At 45.6% G+C, this 16999-nt stretch overlaps 1 long non-coding RNA gene across 1 annotated transcript in view; it reads left to right on the top strand.

Annotated features, from left to right (window-relative positions):
- The first annotated feature begins 5042 nt into the window (after positions 1-5042).
- Positions 5043-16999, top strand: part of LOC116840120 (uncharacterized) — a 53712-nt gene continuing 41755 nt past the window's right edge. Inside the window, exon 1 of the long non-coding RNA XR_004377309.2 lies at positions 5043-5177. This is a non-coding gene — a long non-coding RNA (uncharacterized LOC116840120). The remainder of the gene's footprint in view (positions 5178-16999) is intronic.

Here is a 16999-nt window from a genome sequence, read left to right as displayed (position 1 = left end):
CAGACACGCATAGCGCCATGCAGATAACTATGTGTTTGCCAGTGAAGGCTCCTCGTTCATTTCCAGTTACGTCTCTGCACACACAGACACAGAACACCGATATTTTTCTGGATCAGACCAAGCCCTCAGGGAGATAGGGCTGTGAAGCACATTATCCAGAGCAGAAAGCCTGCTTGATTGGAACCTGGATGAAGCACAGACGCGTGTCCTTGTAGCAGGGCCTCCCCCCCATCCAACACACACACGAATGGGGAGCGTGTGGCCGAGCCGCGCGGTCTGCCTGGCTTCTGCTGCGCGGGATTGGATTTCATTCAGGCCTGGCGGATTAGTTAGGTAGCAGGAGCCCCCAGATCAGGTGGGTTAAACCCCCATTGTCTAAAGCTTATCGGGCTGGAGTGTCTCCCCCGCCCACCCCCAGAAGAGAACGGGCCTGGCTTGGGCCGGGATCTCTGGAGAAGATCTGGATCGGGGGACAGTCTGCGGCGGATTTTGTTGCAGGCTCAGGATGAAGCTGGTGCTGGAGGGGCTGCTCGGGGGGGATGGCAGAAGGTTTGCAGCACCATGGTCAGTGCCACTGCCCGGCGGCGGTAGCGCCGTGCCCAGCGCGGGCGGAAGGAGTCTGGGCTTGTTTCCTGGCTCCAAGGAAACCTGCCTGAATGGAGCCACCCGGTGGATGTCAGCGCAGGGGCGGCTCGCTCCGCATCATCTCGGAATGGAGGGCTGGGGCGAGGCGACTGGCCCGGCCCGGCCTGGCTGATGGCCCACAAATGAAAAGAGACCCCGGATCGCTTCATTCACTGGCGCCTTCGCTCCTTTTCCTGCGCCAGGGCTAATTCTAGAATGTCCCCGCTTCCACGTTCCGTCCGTGGGATCATTCCACGATGAACTGGATTAAACCAACGGCCGCCGTGTAACCGGGTCTCGGAGCGAGATGCCCTCTTCTGTGGGCAGAGACATTGCTTGCTGCCTATTGAGAAACTGCCAGCTGCCAAGTTTGGGGAGTCGGGGGGCAGCAGAGATGGATACAGCTCGTTTTGAAATCGGGGTCATGTCTTTTAAAAGCAGGCGAAAGTGGTGTTTGTATGGGTCCGTTTTATTTGTACGTGACCGATGACTAACGGTGGCTCTGCAGGAAGTGCTGAGAGAGCTGCGGGAGGGTTGTTTTAATAGTAGATGTTCTGGTTATTCAGATTTTAAAAGTAAATTCTCCCTCTGCATCTATCTATCTATGATAGTTATAAGTATCCTCTCTCTCTGTGTATATATGTATAGAATCTATGGCTATCTCTCTATATTTATATATAAATAAAATATTGTTTGGGGTGATTAAAATAGCCCCTCTGAGGCTCTGCCATGTTTGAGAGAGAAGAGGGAAAGAGAAACAAAGGCGCCGACGAGTAAAAAATGTATCTCGGTGTCAGTCCAAGTCTGGGACACCCGCGCCGGATTAATTTAATGAGCATTTAAATATAGAGAAGAAAGCCGCAAACAGGGATTAACCTCCTAAATCCCGTTTCCCAATATTTCCATCTGTCTCGGGAAAGGCCTGCGCCCTGATGTGGGGTCGACTCTGGTACCTGAGTTCCTCGGCGACAGGCGCTGGAACGAGCAGAGGCAGAGGGCTGGGCTGGTTTTGTAATGTCAGCTACAAGCAGGAATGAGTTTGAGTCCAGTGTTCCAACTTCATCCGATTTCTTCAGGTGCCCCTTTTAGCTGCCCAGGGGACCGGGTCTACAAAGGCTTTGACTTGCCTTCCACCCAGGAATACCGGCCTGTGGGAGGCGAGTTCCAGAGAGTTACACTCATATTGGGGTTGTTTTTTTTTTCCTCCTTTGCCCCCAGTGAAATCTTTGGCAAACAGAGCCATTGGCCTGGCTGCGTCCCCCCAGCCTGCTTGTTAGTTATTTGCCGTATACCAAGAAGCCATTTTGTGAGCATTCTGCTTAAATTGCACCGAAAGACCCACTTTCTCTCGGGTATGATGCCTCCCCGGTCCATAGCAGTAGGATGGAGGTGTGTCCTGGTAATACACATCCTGCCACTGTACAGAAAAGCCAGGTATTTTACTAATCAAATACAATACAGTAAAAATTACTTGGAAATATAATCTTTTCTTGCTTGAGGTGAAATACCAGAGGCCGTGGGGATCCCCCCTCAATTTATCTAGTCATTTCCACTACAATTCCTAGCCTCCGTGCAGAATAGCCACTCCGGGTGGGAGATTTAGAAAGGGCCCCGCTCTCCTCATTGTTCTATGTGATGTCTACGTTAGAGAGAGCAACCGAGAGCTTTATCCCTTACCTGGTCCAAGTCTGATCAAGCGCCCTCTCATTGTCTAGTCCCGCCTGTTTTGGGGCGTTTGGCTTTTAGTATTTTACAGTGTGCTAGAATCCAAATTTTCACCCTTGGTGCAATGAGACCAAGAAAACGTATTTTTTAAAAATGATTGAATATTTCGTTCAGATGCTATTAGCCCTTCGATAGCACCTGATATTTTGAGTACTGAATGACCATGACGGTAAATAAATAGTGTAACCCCAAAATTCCAGATGGGGAAACTGAGGCAAGGGAGTTAAGAGGTTCGCCCCAAGCTACACAACGAGTCGGTAGCAGGGTGGAATTAGATCTAAGGTGGTTTCTAGTCCTGTGTGTAGTGGACTTGACAACTGCTGCTTGCGTGCTACTTTGCACACAATGACACACAGAATGCTCGGGTACACAAATGCAGATACTGAGATAGTTTTTCTCTGACGTGGCTATACCAGTGAGTGGCTGGATTGCACAGAACATACAAAGAAAACCAGGGAGATGCTAGCCCTAAATCCCTATTCTTCAGTCCCAATGTGCAGGCTTTTGCCATATGCGTCCAGGTGAAGAGACTCTTCAAAGCTTTCTGTCACCAAATACCTCTCAGGCTTGCGGCTAACAATCTTGGGCTAGCAACAGAAAAAGAAGTCAGGTGAGGGGTTTGTGTTGCTGCTGATTTCATCGCTCGGGAAGATTAAAAACGTTTGGGCTCTTCGGGGTCGTGGGAAGGAGCCCACAGACGGGAGAATAAATAAAGAGCGCTTTAAACTATATACTTATATACGGACTGAATTAACTGGTCATAGAATTGTGCTCCCTTTAGAAATTTGAACGAGGGAAAATCGGATTGGCTTTTGCACAAGAAAGAGAGAAGTAACCGGAGTATTGCAAAACGTTGTGCTTAAAGACACCAAATTATTTCATTGAGAAATGTCCAAACCCAGCGCCGAGCCCTCATTGTTCCAGCGTCTCTAAATGTGAGCGGATAGAGATGATCTTTTAGCTTTTAACCTGATTGAGTTTCCAGTTTATTTCTGAAGCGAAGCGGGGGTGGGGGGAATGAAACTCTCAGCCTAGAACTGCTGGGAATCTGGATGCTTGTGCTCAGCCAGTGGTTTTTATCTCTGTAATCTGCTCGTTTTTACATATTCTCTGTTTTGCAGAAAGGTCACATTTTGCCTCCCCGTCAGATCTAAGGGAGCTAGAAATGGAGGGAGGTTACGTATTTGTTGTTGGGTTTAGGTCAGGTGACCCAAGAGAATCACATTTACCTCGTGTATTTCTCACGTGTGTGTTCTACGCCGCTTCATATCTACCGCGTTAAAAGCCTGTATTCGGAACACAGAGCAGAGCTGCTGGGAAGTAGCAGAGAAGAAAGGGAATTGCATGTTGGTAAAGACGTCGCTTTAGATTAATTTCCCTGTCGGATGGTATTTATATTAGAAGTGGTGTAGCAGCGTCCCAGTTAGTCCTGGTAGGCGAGTCACACTGGACGGTTGGGCTCATGTTTAGCGAAGTGAAGCTGAGTTCCTCCGTCTGATCCCCAGTCCTTTTTGAGGGGGAGGGGAGCGCGTGCACGCTTGAGTGTTTCGGGTGCCCGTGTACAGTGCGTGGGTGGTGTTATTTCCCCTCTCTGAAAATGTCCCGTGTCCAGTATCATCCCCGCCCTCACATTACAGAGAACGGCGCTCTGGGTGAAATGGCAAGATTTTAAAAGAATGGCTTGATTAGATCCCAAATTAAAAAAAAAACAAAAACCAACAGCCCTGTAGCCACAACCCATCCTATTCCATCTGAACCAGTGAATGAGCCAGTGGCTGCTTTTCCCTTGTACCCTCGGCTTTGCCAGGGCTCCAGCCAAGACAAATTGACAGGTAACGTTGAGACCTTCGCACTAAATTTCCACTTCCTTCGAGTCCCACCCGCCACCCCCATCACAATGAAATACATTAATAGACAAGGTTGGCTAAATCCAGACCATAGTTAGGGAGATGGGGGATAGCCTGAGCTTTCCCCATCCCCTGTGCCAAACAGGTGCACGGATATTGTAGTTTGTCCTACAACTGTCCCCACTTCCTTCAGAGAGACCTAACCTCCCTGGTCTAGACGCAGAGAATCTCTTTGGTGGGGAGGATGGAAACATTTGTTGATGTGGCTGAGAACGTGCAGTTTGCAAAAGTTTAGTTGAAATAATGGTTGGGAGAGGGGAAAAAAGAGCGGGAAGGAGCCCTGATTTGAATGCAAGGCCTCTCATTGGCTCTGCTCGCGGTGATGTCACTTCCCAGAGGGGTGATTAACGTTAGAAAAGAGTTGAAGTTGGTCTGCAGGGAGTGAGAAAGAAGCTCTCTCCTTGTCCGGCATCTGAGCACCTCAGTGCATGACTGCCATGCACACCAGCTAGTTCCCCTAGCGTGTCTCACCTCCATGAAGCGATGGGTGGGCTTCAGAGATGCCCCATCCCAGCGAGAGCCTGCAGAGCAGAGCATGCCCCTGTCTGTCCATTGAATGAATTGCGTTCATGGGTTTCTCTCTCTCTTTCTCTCTCCCCCTCTCCTCTGGTGGCAGACAGAAGAACACCCCAGCCGGTCCCGGGTCCTTCCCCAGCCCGAGAGCTCTCCAGCCACTGGCGGCCCTTGAGAAGGAGGGCTGTTTCTGTCTTTGGTTATCTAGCTGTATGAGTGTTATTAAGCCATCATAAAGCTAGATAACCGAAAGTAGAAATGACTTCCAACCCTTCCTGGAGCTGGGAAGCCAATGGAGCAGGAGGGACGTGGAGCCAGACGCAGCACTGACCCTGGAGCAGAACAAGATTAACCTCAGATCATCTCCGATCTTCTGCCAAGGATTCGCCGGAGTCCTTCCAGACCCAGGTACGTTTCTGCAGTCTCTGTTGTGGCGCTCTCAGAAACGCCCTACGGGAGGTTCTGCCTTTTTTCTGCCGGGCAACGGAATGACGGGAGTATTGCCCCAGCCAGGGCAGCGGGGAGCCAGGGGGCAGGATGCGAGGGGGCAGGTAGCGGTCAGGAAAGGTGAGCTGCGAAGCCAATGTTTTTACCGCCCAATACATCATTTCGCCCCAGTCTGTGCCCTGGAATTCGCTCCCGGATCAGGGGATGTAAATCGGCTCTCGTGTGAGCCAGCCTAAAGGAGAGGCGGGGACGGGCTGCCTTAGACTCAACTCCTTCTAACAATGGCCCTTGATCAAATTTATTCGGCGAGTCAAAACCCCGAAGCGCATATTAGCATTCGGATTTTGTTGGTCTGGGTTTGATTCAAGCCTCCCAAAGCTTTGCCCCTCCGAGAGGTCAAGTTCTTGATAATTTGATCACTTTTCATGGGCCTTGGCAGCTGCTTTTGTGTGTAGTTGGGGGTCTCTGTGCAGAGTGAACTGGAGCAGAAATAAAGGGCGGGGGTGTATTCTCAATAGGAAGGGGGCTGGATCCTAGGGGCAGGCCTTAACATTGAGACTCTGCCTGCATACAAACTACCTGCTTTAACTGTTGGCACTTTCTCTCTCCACGTCGCCTGAATGGTTAACATTCAGAACGGATCCCTTACCTCCACCGCAAACCCTAGAAGTTGAAACATAATATATATGACACCGTCTAGCAAATGAAAAAGCAATTGGGAAATCTGCATTCCGTTCCCATGGTAACACAAAGCCCCATGCACGCTGCTAAGTCTCTTCTGGCACATTTTGGCAGCCGGTTTGAGGCAACCCAGCTTCTCAGCCTTACTTGGCTGAAGCGAACCCCAACCAGGGAGCAGGAATGAAGGGGGAGGGTGCCAGGCTGAGGGGCTCCGCTGAAACATTAAACCCATTTCCCTGGGTGCCTTTGGGTGCTCAGCCCGGACAGGCAGGGAGTGAGGGTGCTTCCATTTGAGGTGAGGGTGGCATTGCATTTCTTTAAAAGGGGAGAAGGCTTCGGTTGGATTCGTTTTCCTGAGCAGCAGGTGGACTTCGAACATTCTTGCTGCTTCAGATCAAGGCCAGCCACCTAGCCAGCGCACCCTGCTCTCTCTGGGGCTTGCCTGGGAGCTGGAAAGAGATGGCCGGCAGTAGCTGTAAGCAGGCACCCTCCCCGCCGCCCAGACAGGGCTGTTTCTCTTAGGATACACACAGTTCTTCATTGCACAGTTCCAGTGTGGTGTATTTTGAATGTAGCTGTGTGTGGGTATGAACAATCAGCAATCCACGGTGCACAGGTCCCAGGCACTCCACAGCTCCGTATCTCATCCCAGAATCTCCTTACGCTATCCTTACCTCTGCTACTCCGGAGATCTTACCCATGCTGCTGGGAATTCTCTGAAGGCATCCCACACTGAGAGCTACAATAAGATTTACAAGAGCAATCTTCCTCTTTTTGTTCCCTTTCCCAATTTTGCAGCCTGGTTGTGTTTATTTTTTTTTTTTTTGCTGTGTTTGCTCTTGGGAGGCATAGCATGTTACCAGGTCCCTAGAGGGCATTAGGGCTCAGCATGCAATGGGCTGTTCTTGTCTTCTCTTTCTCTGGGGTCTTTGGTTTGGTGCCCCATCATATGGCCTTTATGTGTTCCTTGTCCAATGCAAAGTCTCCCATTGATTTCAATAGCAGTTTGGCTTGAGTAAGCACTGTGGCCATTTTGACCAATGTGTTTATTAGCTTTTGTGGGGCCTTCCCTCCTCTTCAAACTTCCTTTCCCTGCCCTCCCTGCCTCCATCCCCTGTTCCTTTCTTGATCATATAATGCTCTGCCTGTCTGGGCAACGTGGGCTGTGCGCTCTGCTGTGGGCAGTTCAGTATGAAGTGTTGGCTTTAACTCTGGGATAGGCGTTGTTTGCTGTGTTTGGCTACACTAGAACCTCTCCATTGAGTTTAAAACTCTTTTCCTGAATATTAAGTAAGTAGGTCACTCTGGGAGCAAGAACTCTTCATTATTTCTCAGACAGCGCCCGCCTCGCCACTGAACGTTCTTCCAATCCAAATCTTCTTTATAGTGTGCTGGCGGGTGTGGGCAAACTCATGCAATGCCAAAGTCCCATGAGAGAAGGGCTTTGCTGGTGCAAGCGTTTAGTTTACATCAACAGGCTGAAAAGGACCAGGAGAGTTGGGAAACCCTGGCGATTTTTTGTTGTGGCCTTTTCGAATTTCCATTCCACCTTACATTTGTGGCAGAATCCACATATTTCCCAAGATATAGCAATGTGCTCCCCAATCTTGTAACTGAGGATGAAAAAACCTGGAGTCATAATAATAATTAATAATAAAGGGAGGAGGATCTAGAGTAAATCTGTGACTATACAGCAAGAAAAAAGTTTTGAGGAGTTCTCATTATTTTATATTCTAGTAAGAAATCGTAGGAGAAATTAAAAAGGGCAGAGGAAGAAGAAGACGCCTGCACTAATTCCACAGGAGGCCTCCCAGGGAAAAGGCTGTGTGAGTTTGAACGCTGAAAAGCATGAAGGCCTGGAATTAGACTATCATTTAGAAAGCGTTACTAATCCGAAGTTACAGCAGTAATTCCATGATTTGCTGGGTCCCACACGCAGAGCCAGAATTAAAGAAACGGATTTTCTAGAAATGGAACTCAACTGTGGCACAAAGTCTGGGCAAGATCAGGATGAATCATTCATTTCAAACACAGCAAAAAAAGGTGTCATTAAGAGTCCAACTTTCTTCTCTCCAAACCATCTGAAATATGTGTTCTTGATGCAATCCCAGAAAATCTGGAAGAGAGTGGAGGTAGTGAGAATAGAATTTAGCAGTTTCCCTCCTTTCTTTATTTTATTATTAAGAAATAATTTTCCAGTGCTGAGTCCATGCTAATGTGCAACAGCACTTTTTTAAATAGTAAAATCGATCCTTATGGAAACTGCATAATATGAGGTGCTTTAAAACAGGACTGAACAAAGCAATGGAGAACAGAACTGCACTGCTAACAAACACTTTATTCATTTGTTGGAAAATGCCAAATTCACAACAAATATTATTCACAAGGAATTATTCGACCAGCTGAGCTGGAGAATATGTATTCTGTTGGGAACAATTCTGCACTGCCAGGGAGATTAGCTAGCTGATCTCTTCCATCTCTAACTTCTATAATTGGATGAAGGTGGCAGTTTAAAGAGATGAACTCTGTGTGTGTGTGTGTGTGTGCGTGTTGACAAACACACAAAATCAAATATGTAATATTTCTAAATAAAAAAATAGAGTGGAGAAATTGGTATCCACATGTCAAACTCGTAGAAAGAATCTAATGCACGTACAGTACTTTCATATTGATATCTGGCCAGTTTTTAAAATTCCTGGATTCATAAGGCTCTTGTCCAAATCTAATATTTGGAGCTGTTTTCAATCGGACTCTGAATTTGGGCATGCAGCTTGGCAGATACACATGGAAAATTGAAGCTAGGCCTATTCTGTACACATTTTGATCAAGTGGGTGGATGCTCAGCTCCGTGTTTTTTGCATGCAAGTGTTTGTTTGCATACCCAGAACAGATGCCTGCCCAAGTGGATAGATGTGGTCAGTTTCACATGCAAAATTGGAGATGCAAATCTGGACAAAGGGGCTAAACACTTCACCATTTAGCTCCCAATTGTCATGCCTTGTGGGACAGATTTTACAAATCTTTTGTTAATTTGTCATTTCCCAAAAGAAAATAAAAGGAGAGGCTTTTCTCTGCACTACTATGTGTCAAAATCTGTCCACAGATCGAATGATAGTCCATTTGGAGGAGAAAGAAACAATGCTCAAAGTCCTCTAGCTCTTCACTCTCCTCTCCCTCTGCAGCTATTGTTGGTTGTTTGCACAATTGACAGAAGCGACAACCCCATCACAGGGTTACCATTCAACTGTAGGATCAGTTGTATTCACTGCATCTCTTCTTGCAACTTTTCCTAAAATGAGATGCCTGTATCAGCATCTCGTATGATCTGTCCTCGATCAGGACACAGATTTTGGCAAGGTGCAACATGATTGTAAGAAGCGCCAGGCCCACAAAAGTCCATTCAAGGTCCAGTCCTCAGCTCTTATTTTCCCCAAATTCTTGTTGGCTTCAGTGAAATTGTGTGTGGCACATCTGGGCTAAAACCTACAAGTAAGGGCATGTCCTAGTCTTTTAAAGTTTATGAGTGCTCCTTATCCTTATCTTATATGGGTCAGATGCAGACAGAGTGATCAGATTCCACAGTGATGGAAGTGATATAGGAAGCTGAAAAGAATAGATCAGAACAAGATAATAGGCTGGGCATTTACTAGGTTTCCCCTTTGCTTTCTCTCCTCTGTGGGATTCTTTAGTTCCTTTCCACACTTGGTGGATTTTCTTCAATATTCATCACAGGCAATTTGGATATGAGATTTTCCTTAAAGTTATAGCCAAGGCTTCTATGTCTTTGTCCTTCAGGCAGTGCTGGGAGTGGGCAGGTGAAGGCAGGGAGGCATATACTAGCTGAAAACATGAGGAAAGAATGATCTGAAAAAAAAGTGTATTGGAGGAAAGGAGAGTGAACCATCACTTACACCTTCACCCCCGGCGGGTGTGCTTGCACTGCCATACTCTGGTCCCAATCTCTTTTCTTACTTCCTGATGTTCTAACCTTTCAATCCACCATTCAGTCTAGATCAAGGCTTGCATCAGGTTGTAGGACTAGCTAAAACACTGAGGTCCCCCAGGGTGGATTGGAGACTGTTTGCTTCCTGGTGTTTAAACAAGCTGTAAGCTTTGGTCCAAAATCTGTTGGGAATCAAGATTGTTAGCAGTGCCCATGATTTGTTTTACTTGTGTTTGTCCCCTTCTTGAGGTCATGATGCCAGGTGACCTAGTTTGCCCTCTATACTATTACCTCTCTTGTCTAGCTTTGTCCATAAAATCATAGACGCTAGAGATGAAAAAGATCTATTGGGTCCCTCCACCCACTTGATGGTGGCCAGTGCAGGAGTGTTCTCTATCTTGCATTTTTCCAGTAATTCATCCAATCTAGTTTTAAATGCTCGAGTGATGGGGCATTGTTTGACATAATGGGGTAAGTCATCAGCCTCTGGCCTCCAGAAGTGCAAACACACCTTTATGTGTGCACATGTTAGAATTTGCCTCTCTAGATCCCCCCGGGAACAATGCCTCTGTGGGTGCAGGTTGTAAGCCTTGCAACATGCAGGTGTGAGAATGATTAAAGTGTGAGCTCACGTGTTTGCACCAAATGATGGTACGTATGCAAAGCTCAGCACATTCATAAGTGGGGGATGAGTAGAGATTGGGCCCCAATACCCTATTTTCATCTTCTGAGGGCCTCACAAATTCCTGCAAAATGTGCATTTTATTGTCCTGAACCTCCATGAGGTCCCTGCAGGTGTAGTATGTATGTAAGATGTAGTGTATGTAAGATGGCTGCCTTCCTGGCTCTCTCTGCACCATGTGGCTTAAGGGAGTCACTGTTTTCAGGCTTGTTTGTGGCTTTGGGTTTTTGTTGTCCTTGTTTTCTCTTCTATTCTTTTCTGAGCCAAATTACCTTGAGAGTATTTGCTGTCCAAGGATCTAGGCAGCAGAATGGTTTATTTGAACTGTTTAGCACGTTAGCTGTAGCTGGGCCTGTGACCCTAATTTGAATTTATGGACCAGATCCTGGGGTGGTGCAAATCTGCATAGCACCATTGACTTCAATGAAGCTAGAGCAGTTTACAACAGCTGAGGATCTGGCTCTAGGTCTATTTAAGAGGAATCACAATTCCAGGTGTTGCTGGCTGTGTTTATTCACTGGCTCAGGTTTTGTTAGGGCCGTCTGTCTCAAAACTCAAGGGGTGGGGGAAAAAGATTTGAACACAATCTTGGTCAGTTGTCTCTTAGAAACCCAGATTGCTGTTCCTATAGAGATTTTCTCATTCCCTTCACCCTGGTCCTGGCTTAAGCACCACTTTAAGTGGGCTCTGCTCATTCACATCCAGGCTTCTTAGAGCAATTGAGACTGCAGGGGTTTGAAAAGCAGGGACAGTCCTTCAATGGCAGGACCTTGGGCCGGGCTAATTGGTTTTGGTTCAAGGGGATACTGGATTTGTGAAAAGCCCAAAGATGTCTTTCCCACGCCAGATCCCTGCTCTTCAGGGGAATGGTGGGGGGTACAGGGTGGGGAAGAGTGAACAAGATGGCTTAGTAGGTGAACTCAAGTAATGACACAGAAGCCCACCTGCTTTGGGCTGAGTCAGTATCTGACCACAAGCTTTAAAAGCTTAACTCCCAGATGTGCTGCCTCCACGGACTGTGAGGAAAGTCATTACATGATTAGTACAACTGTATCTTTGTTTATTTATTTATTCATTTATTTATTTTTCCACACAAGATATCTTGATGATACAATGAGTGCAAATCAGGTGGGACCAGAATAACACTGCTGTATAACTGGTGTAAAAACAGAACTGGACCCAATAATTCTGAATTCTTTTCTTTTCTTTTCTATGTTGAATTTTGGTGGAATTGTGTCCAATAGGTCAGTGACCTTTTTCTCTCCTATATCAGTAAAAGTTGCTTCATTGTGGAGCTGCAAAGCATGGCCTGGAAGCATGGACAACTTATGGGAGCACAATTTCTTGACCCTATCCCCTTTAGGACACATTTTTGGACACCTTGAGAGAAATGCAGAATGCAGCCTGTAGGAAATGAGAAATAAAGGAATTACTTATCAAGGGTCTCTTTACACTCCACATCTCTGTTATAATTAACAGATTACAGTTTTTTTCTTATGTTCAGAATATGGGAGAGAAGTATAGTTAGCACTGAGCTTAGATACTGCATGAAATGCCTAATAAAGCAATTTATTCTTATCATTTATTGTAGAAGAGCAGGTAGTGACCACTGTATGTGGGTTGCTTAACACCTTTTTATAATGAGAGTCTTGTAACCTTTTTTTGGAAGATACTCTGACACTACCGTTGTTTGTGCAGGCCCTTGAAATTCAGCAGAGGGAAGGTCCGGCCTTTCCTTTGTCCCGTGAAATTCCATTCAGGTTTAGCTGAGTTACAAAGCATTACAAATCACCCTTCTGTTGCTTGTGTACCTAAGGAAAAATGTGACATCCTGCCAAAATAATAACTAGCCACAAACATTCCAAACACCTCCAACAATGCAATATCATTATCAGACACTGCGCTGGGAATGCCTGGGGGCTCCTGGAAGAGTTGTAGCAGGTGAGGGAACTGTGAGGGTAGATTTCGGCTACTTCCTCCCCTTCCCCTCCTCCTCAGCATATGGACCCTGTGGCCAGTTTCTCTTCCCCCCTGCATGCACATTCCCCGGGATATCAGCCTTCTCCTGCTGTCAGCTAATGTTAATCCCATAGTTCAAGTGGTGGAAGTCTGTGCTGAAGTTTCAGGTTTGAAATTCTGCTTGCAATGTAGGATGTGGGGAAGGGGGGGAAGGAGGAGCAGGGTTGTTACAATTGCACAGCATACAATTTGTTTTAACCCTCTTTTAAAAAATCTAGGAAATGATATATATAGATATCGATAGATATAATACACGTTATTTAGGTTGTAAAATCAAGCATTAAAGTTAGGAAATGCCAGGTCTAAGATTGTCCATGTAATCTTAATTCGGCCTTGTTGTGCATATGCATTATGATCCAGTCTTTAATTACATGATCACAAGCCTGGTTCAGAGCCAAGGATGGATGCACAAGGGGGCTGAATTAAGGTTGCATGAGCCATTTTAAATCTTGCATTTCCTAGCTTTTGAGTGCTTGATTTTGCAATCTAAAAATGTTCTTTTAATGCAGTATTTTTGTATGGAATATAATCTACATTGTCAGGTAGCAGCAAATATAGGAACATAGAAGCTAGAGATGGAAAATGATTTGCTAGGTTATTTAGTCGTACATTGATTAAAACTTGCATTAGAAAATATTTACAATTATAAAACACAAAAATTGCTGAATACATATTACAAATACCTGAGGCATGTTGGTTCACATATTTAAAAAAAGAATAACAAAAGAAATGAAAATAATACAAACCACAATTGTCCAAATGGGGAGAATAAACTGATAAGAACAGGTTTAATTTTTTTAATTAAAGCTAATGTTAAGATTACCTCATACATGTGTTAAGGAAAGAGTATCTACACATCTGGGTATAATGCTTACATTATCCACAAGTACAAAGTTTGGTTAAAAATTCTTAAAAAGCATATAGTACATAATCTGCAATATCCCAAACTAAGGTTAGTAAATCCAGCGATACTGTTAAAATATTAACATCCAAATATTTGAGTATATCACTCATAAGAGGTTATACTAAGAGTAGGTTGTGGAAAGCAGCTATAGCAACGAGTATAGATTGTCCGTCAGTAATTGAGATTTAGGATAGGTTGCCTCTCAGTAAATATCCCAAATTTAAACTGATTCTACACTTGATCTTAGCCAAAAAGCAAGAAGACATAGCCATGCTGAAGGGGACATATCTTTGTTCCCAGAGAAACAACCTTAATGTTTTCTTGGCCTTCAGTTCTGCACAGTTCTTGTTTCTGATGGACATTTTGGCTCCTTATCTTGAGGAATTTTCAGCTTGTTTATTGAAAGTCCACACTCAAGAAAAATATAGATGCCCACGGGGATGTTTGTGCTGTGTGCATGCACACACACACACATACACACACACACACATACACACACTCCCCTGTAATTATGCCATACAGATACACATTGCACACTCCCAAATATTTGCTGCCCTTGCATTCTTTCCTTGATTTGCATGCTTGTTCTTTCCACTGTCGCTAATGGAGGCTGTTCCATGTGTTGAGAGGAGAAGGGAGGCCGTGTATATTATGCAGGAGAGCTAATCTTTTTTAACTGCTAGAAAAATGGCCCATATTTTACTTTGGAAATGATTAGATGCAATGCAGATTTATCTGTGCTTGGAATGGCCTTTTTCTGTCTTTCTTTATGCAGAAATTCCATAATTTGGGTTCTGATGTCAGTGAACAGATAATCAGATTATCCCCCCTCTTGCAGCAAATTGGACTCTAGTTGAGCAATTTTTTTTTATGTAGTTAGTTTTTGTTTTTGTTAATGTGCAGGGAAGTAGCTGATATTTCTGTTACTCATTGGACAATTAAAAAAAACTAAAACAGTTCTGCGTGTGCTTTTCTGAGCCAAAAGAGTTTTCTGTGGCCTGCAGTGTATTTGATGTTGGTAAAAATATCTGTGGTAAATTGAAACCATATTTCCCCCCAAGATAGTTCTAAAACCCTAACATCAGTGTCTCTTGGTGTGTGTGTACAGAATGTTTGTGTGTCCATGGTGTATGTGTATACATGTTGTGCATGTTTTAAATATCTCCCCCCTCCCTACCTCCACAAAAGTCAATCCAATAATTAGACTGAGCAAAAGGAACCTGTCTCTATCTGTGATGCAGGCAAAAAATGTCTGTTCTCACCCTGCCTTCTGTTAATGAGATAGAGACAGGTAAGCATCACACATACGAACTTTCCTGCCTTCAGCAACATCAAGGAAACAGTGACAAGCTATTAATGGAACGTGATGGACCCAGCGCTAATTAGTGCTTCCTTTTCAACTTTTACCTACATGTGCACCAAGATCTCCAACCCAGCTTTTCCCCTAAGCTTAGATCCCTTTGTTTTCAGTTTGTTTCTCTTCACACAGATTAATCCATTAGTGAATAAGTGAAGGCATCATTTATTTCCCGAGTCATTCCTCCCCTCCCCTTGGGTTCATACAGTGTTCTTTAGGTATCACTTTTCTCTTCTCCCTATCCTCACACTCTCAGTAGTTTCTGTACTGATCCTGTGCTTCATAAGGCCACCCACAGCAAAAGTGACCTCCGTCTGCTGGGGGGAGTGGGCTTGGTACTATAGCAAGATCAGCTACCACGGTGATGGGTACCATATAAGGGCATAAACAGTCTCCTATCCATGAGCAATGATTGGCAAACATTCATTTCTGGTCAACAGAGCACGTCTAGATTGGATGGTTCCAGGGACACCAATGCACCTGCTTGTTTCTTCTTTTCGCTCGTTCCCCTATGTGTCTGTTTTCTAGATGCTTATATGACCCCCAGCATCACAGTGTTTGAGGGCCTTCCAGAGAGAAGTTATCCCTGGAGCAAAGGTATCTGAAACCCAGGAGCTTCTTGCAGCCTGCAGGGGATAGGGTATAACCCTCTTGCATCAAACACTACTGTGTGCTGCAGTAACAACCCCCCAATAGCACTGATGCTGTGGCATTGTTTTATAAGCAGGGCATGGGAATGAGGGCTCAGTGTGGTGTCGCCAGCCCAGTGGACAGTGTTGGCATGAGGAAGACACATGCCCGGCTCACGGTTCTCAGTTATTGAACTGTTATTATTGAACATTTTTATTGTGATAGCACCTAGAGGCCAACTAGGTCAGGCCTCCACCCTGCGAGGGGCTGTGCAAACATCTAGGGAATGACAGCTCCTGCCCCAGAGAGCTTACTGTGTAAAAAAGCCTAGGCTTCCTGGTTCTCACTACAACTGGCACAGCCCACTGGAAGCTGATTAAAACTAGATGGGGCTGAGACCCAACAAAACATCTGGGCTTGCAATAAATATACACCCCTTCCCTGCACACTTCTGGATAGAGATTTCCTCTCAGCCCGTACCCTGGACTCCTCCCTGACCCATATCCTTGATCTTCCATTCTCATTCCTTATGCATGGACTCTTGGTTTCTCACTGCTGTGTCAGGCCCCTTCACATTGCCAGGCCTGGATCCCAAGGAGCCTGTCTTAATCTGCTCCCGCTATTTGCAGTCACAGTCCGCAGACAGCGCAACTTGGTGGGGACACTTGCAGGGCAGGAGGCATAGGCAGCCGGGGTTTGCACATTAGCTAATTAACTTTCATGACTGAACTATGTTGCCTCGTCTTTTTTCTGCACCCTCCCCTTTCTCTGCCCCCAAAACATGTGGACATGTGCACGAGCGCGCGCGCACACACACACACAGAGGACACATTTTCTGCTGGCCTAAGAACTCTTCCACAGCTGTGAAATGCAAAGTTATGCTGCTTGTTTTCAGAGCAGGGTTTCCCTGCTACGTGGTACGCTGGGCCCTCTGTTTCACATTAGCCAAGTCTTATTAAATCCAGTGTGCAAAGGCCAGTCACCCCCAGCAAAGGCCTCTGCTGCACCCCATCCATAAATCCAACCCCAGAACAAAGTCTTTTGTACCTTGGACCATCTTTCTAGCCAGCCTGCCTCATTTTCTCTCTCTCTCATGCTGGACGTTTCTTAGCACCAGGAAGATATGATAATTCTTGTGGAGAGAGCATGAAATGCCTCTGCTCTTTGTGTCTGTTTAATTCAATGAGAACCCCAGCCCCGCACGTCATGAATGGTGGCTTTGTGCTGGCCTTTCCTGAGCTCCAACTGCCAGCCCTGCTCTCTGCCTCTAGTTTCCCACCATTGGATACTGATTAACAAACTAAATTATTTTTCCTCCCTAATGATGTTTTCCCACTTTGCCCACCAGGCTGGAAGAAGCCATGGGGAGGAAAAGATTTGTGCAAAGGATGAGTTAGCCAGAGAGAAAATTAAAGAGACAGTGTTGTTTTCTGGGCTCTGGCTATACAGATCCACTTTGCTTTATTTCCTTCTTAGTGAAAATGATAGTGTCTTGCTGTCTTTTACATGGCCGCATGTGTTTCAACTAGGGACCGGTATCCAAAAGCATTTGCATGAGGTGTGCTAT

Source organism: Chelonoidis abingdonii, chromosome 9 (assembly GCF_003597395.2).
Source record: "Chelonoidis abingdonii isolate Lonesome George chromosome 9, CheloAbing_2.0, whole genome shotgun sequence".
Taxonomy (NCBI): domain Eukaryota; kingdom Metazoa; phylum Chordata; order Testudines; family Testudinidae; genus Chelonoidis; species Chelonoidis abingdonii.
This window is presented reverse-complemented; position numbering and strand designations above follow the sequence as displayed.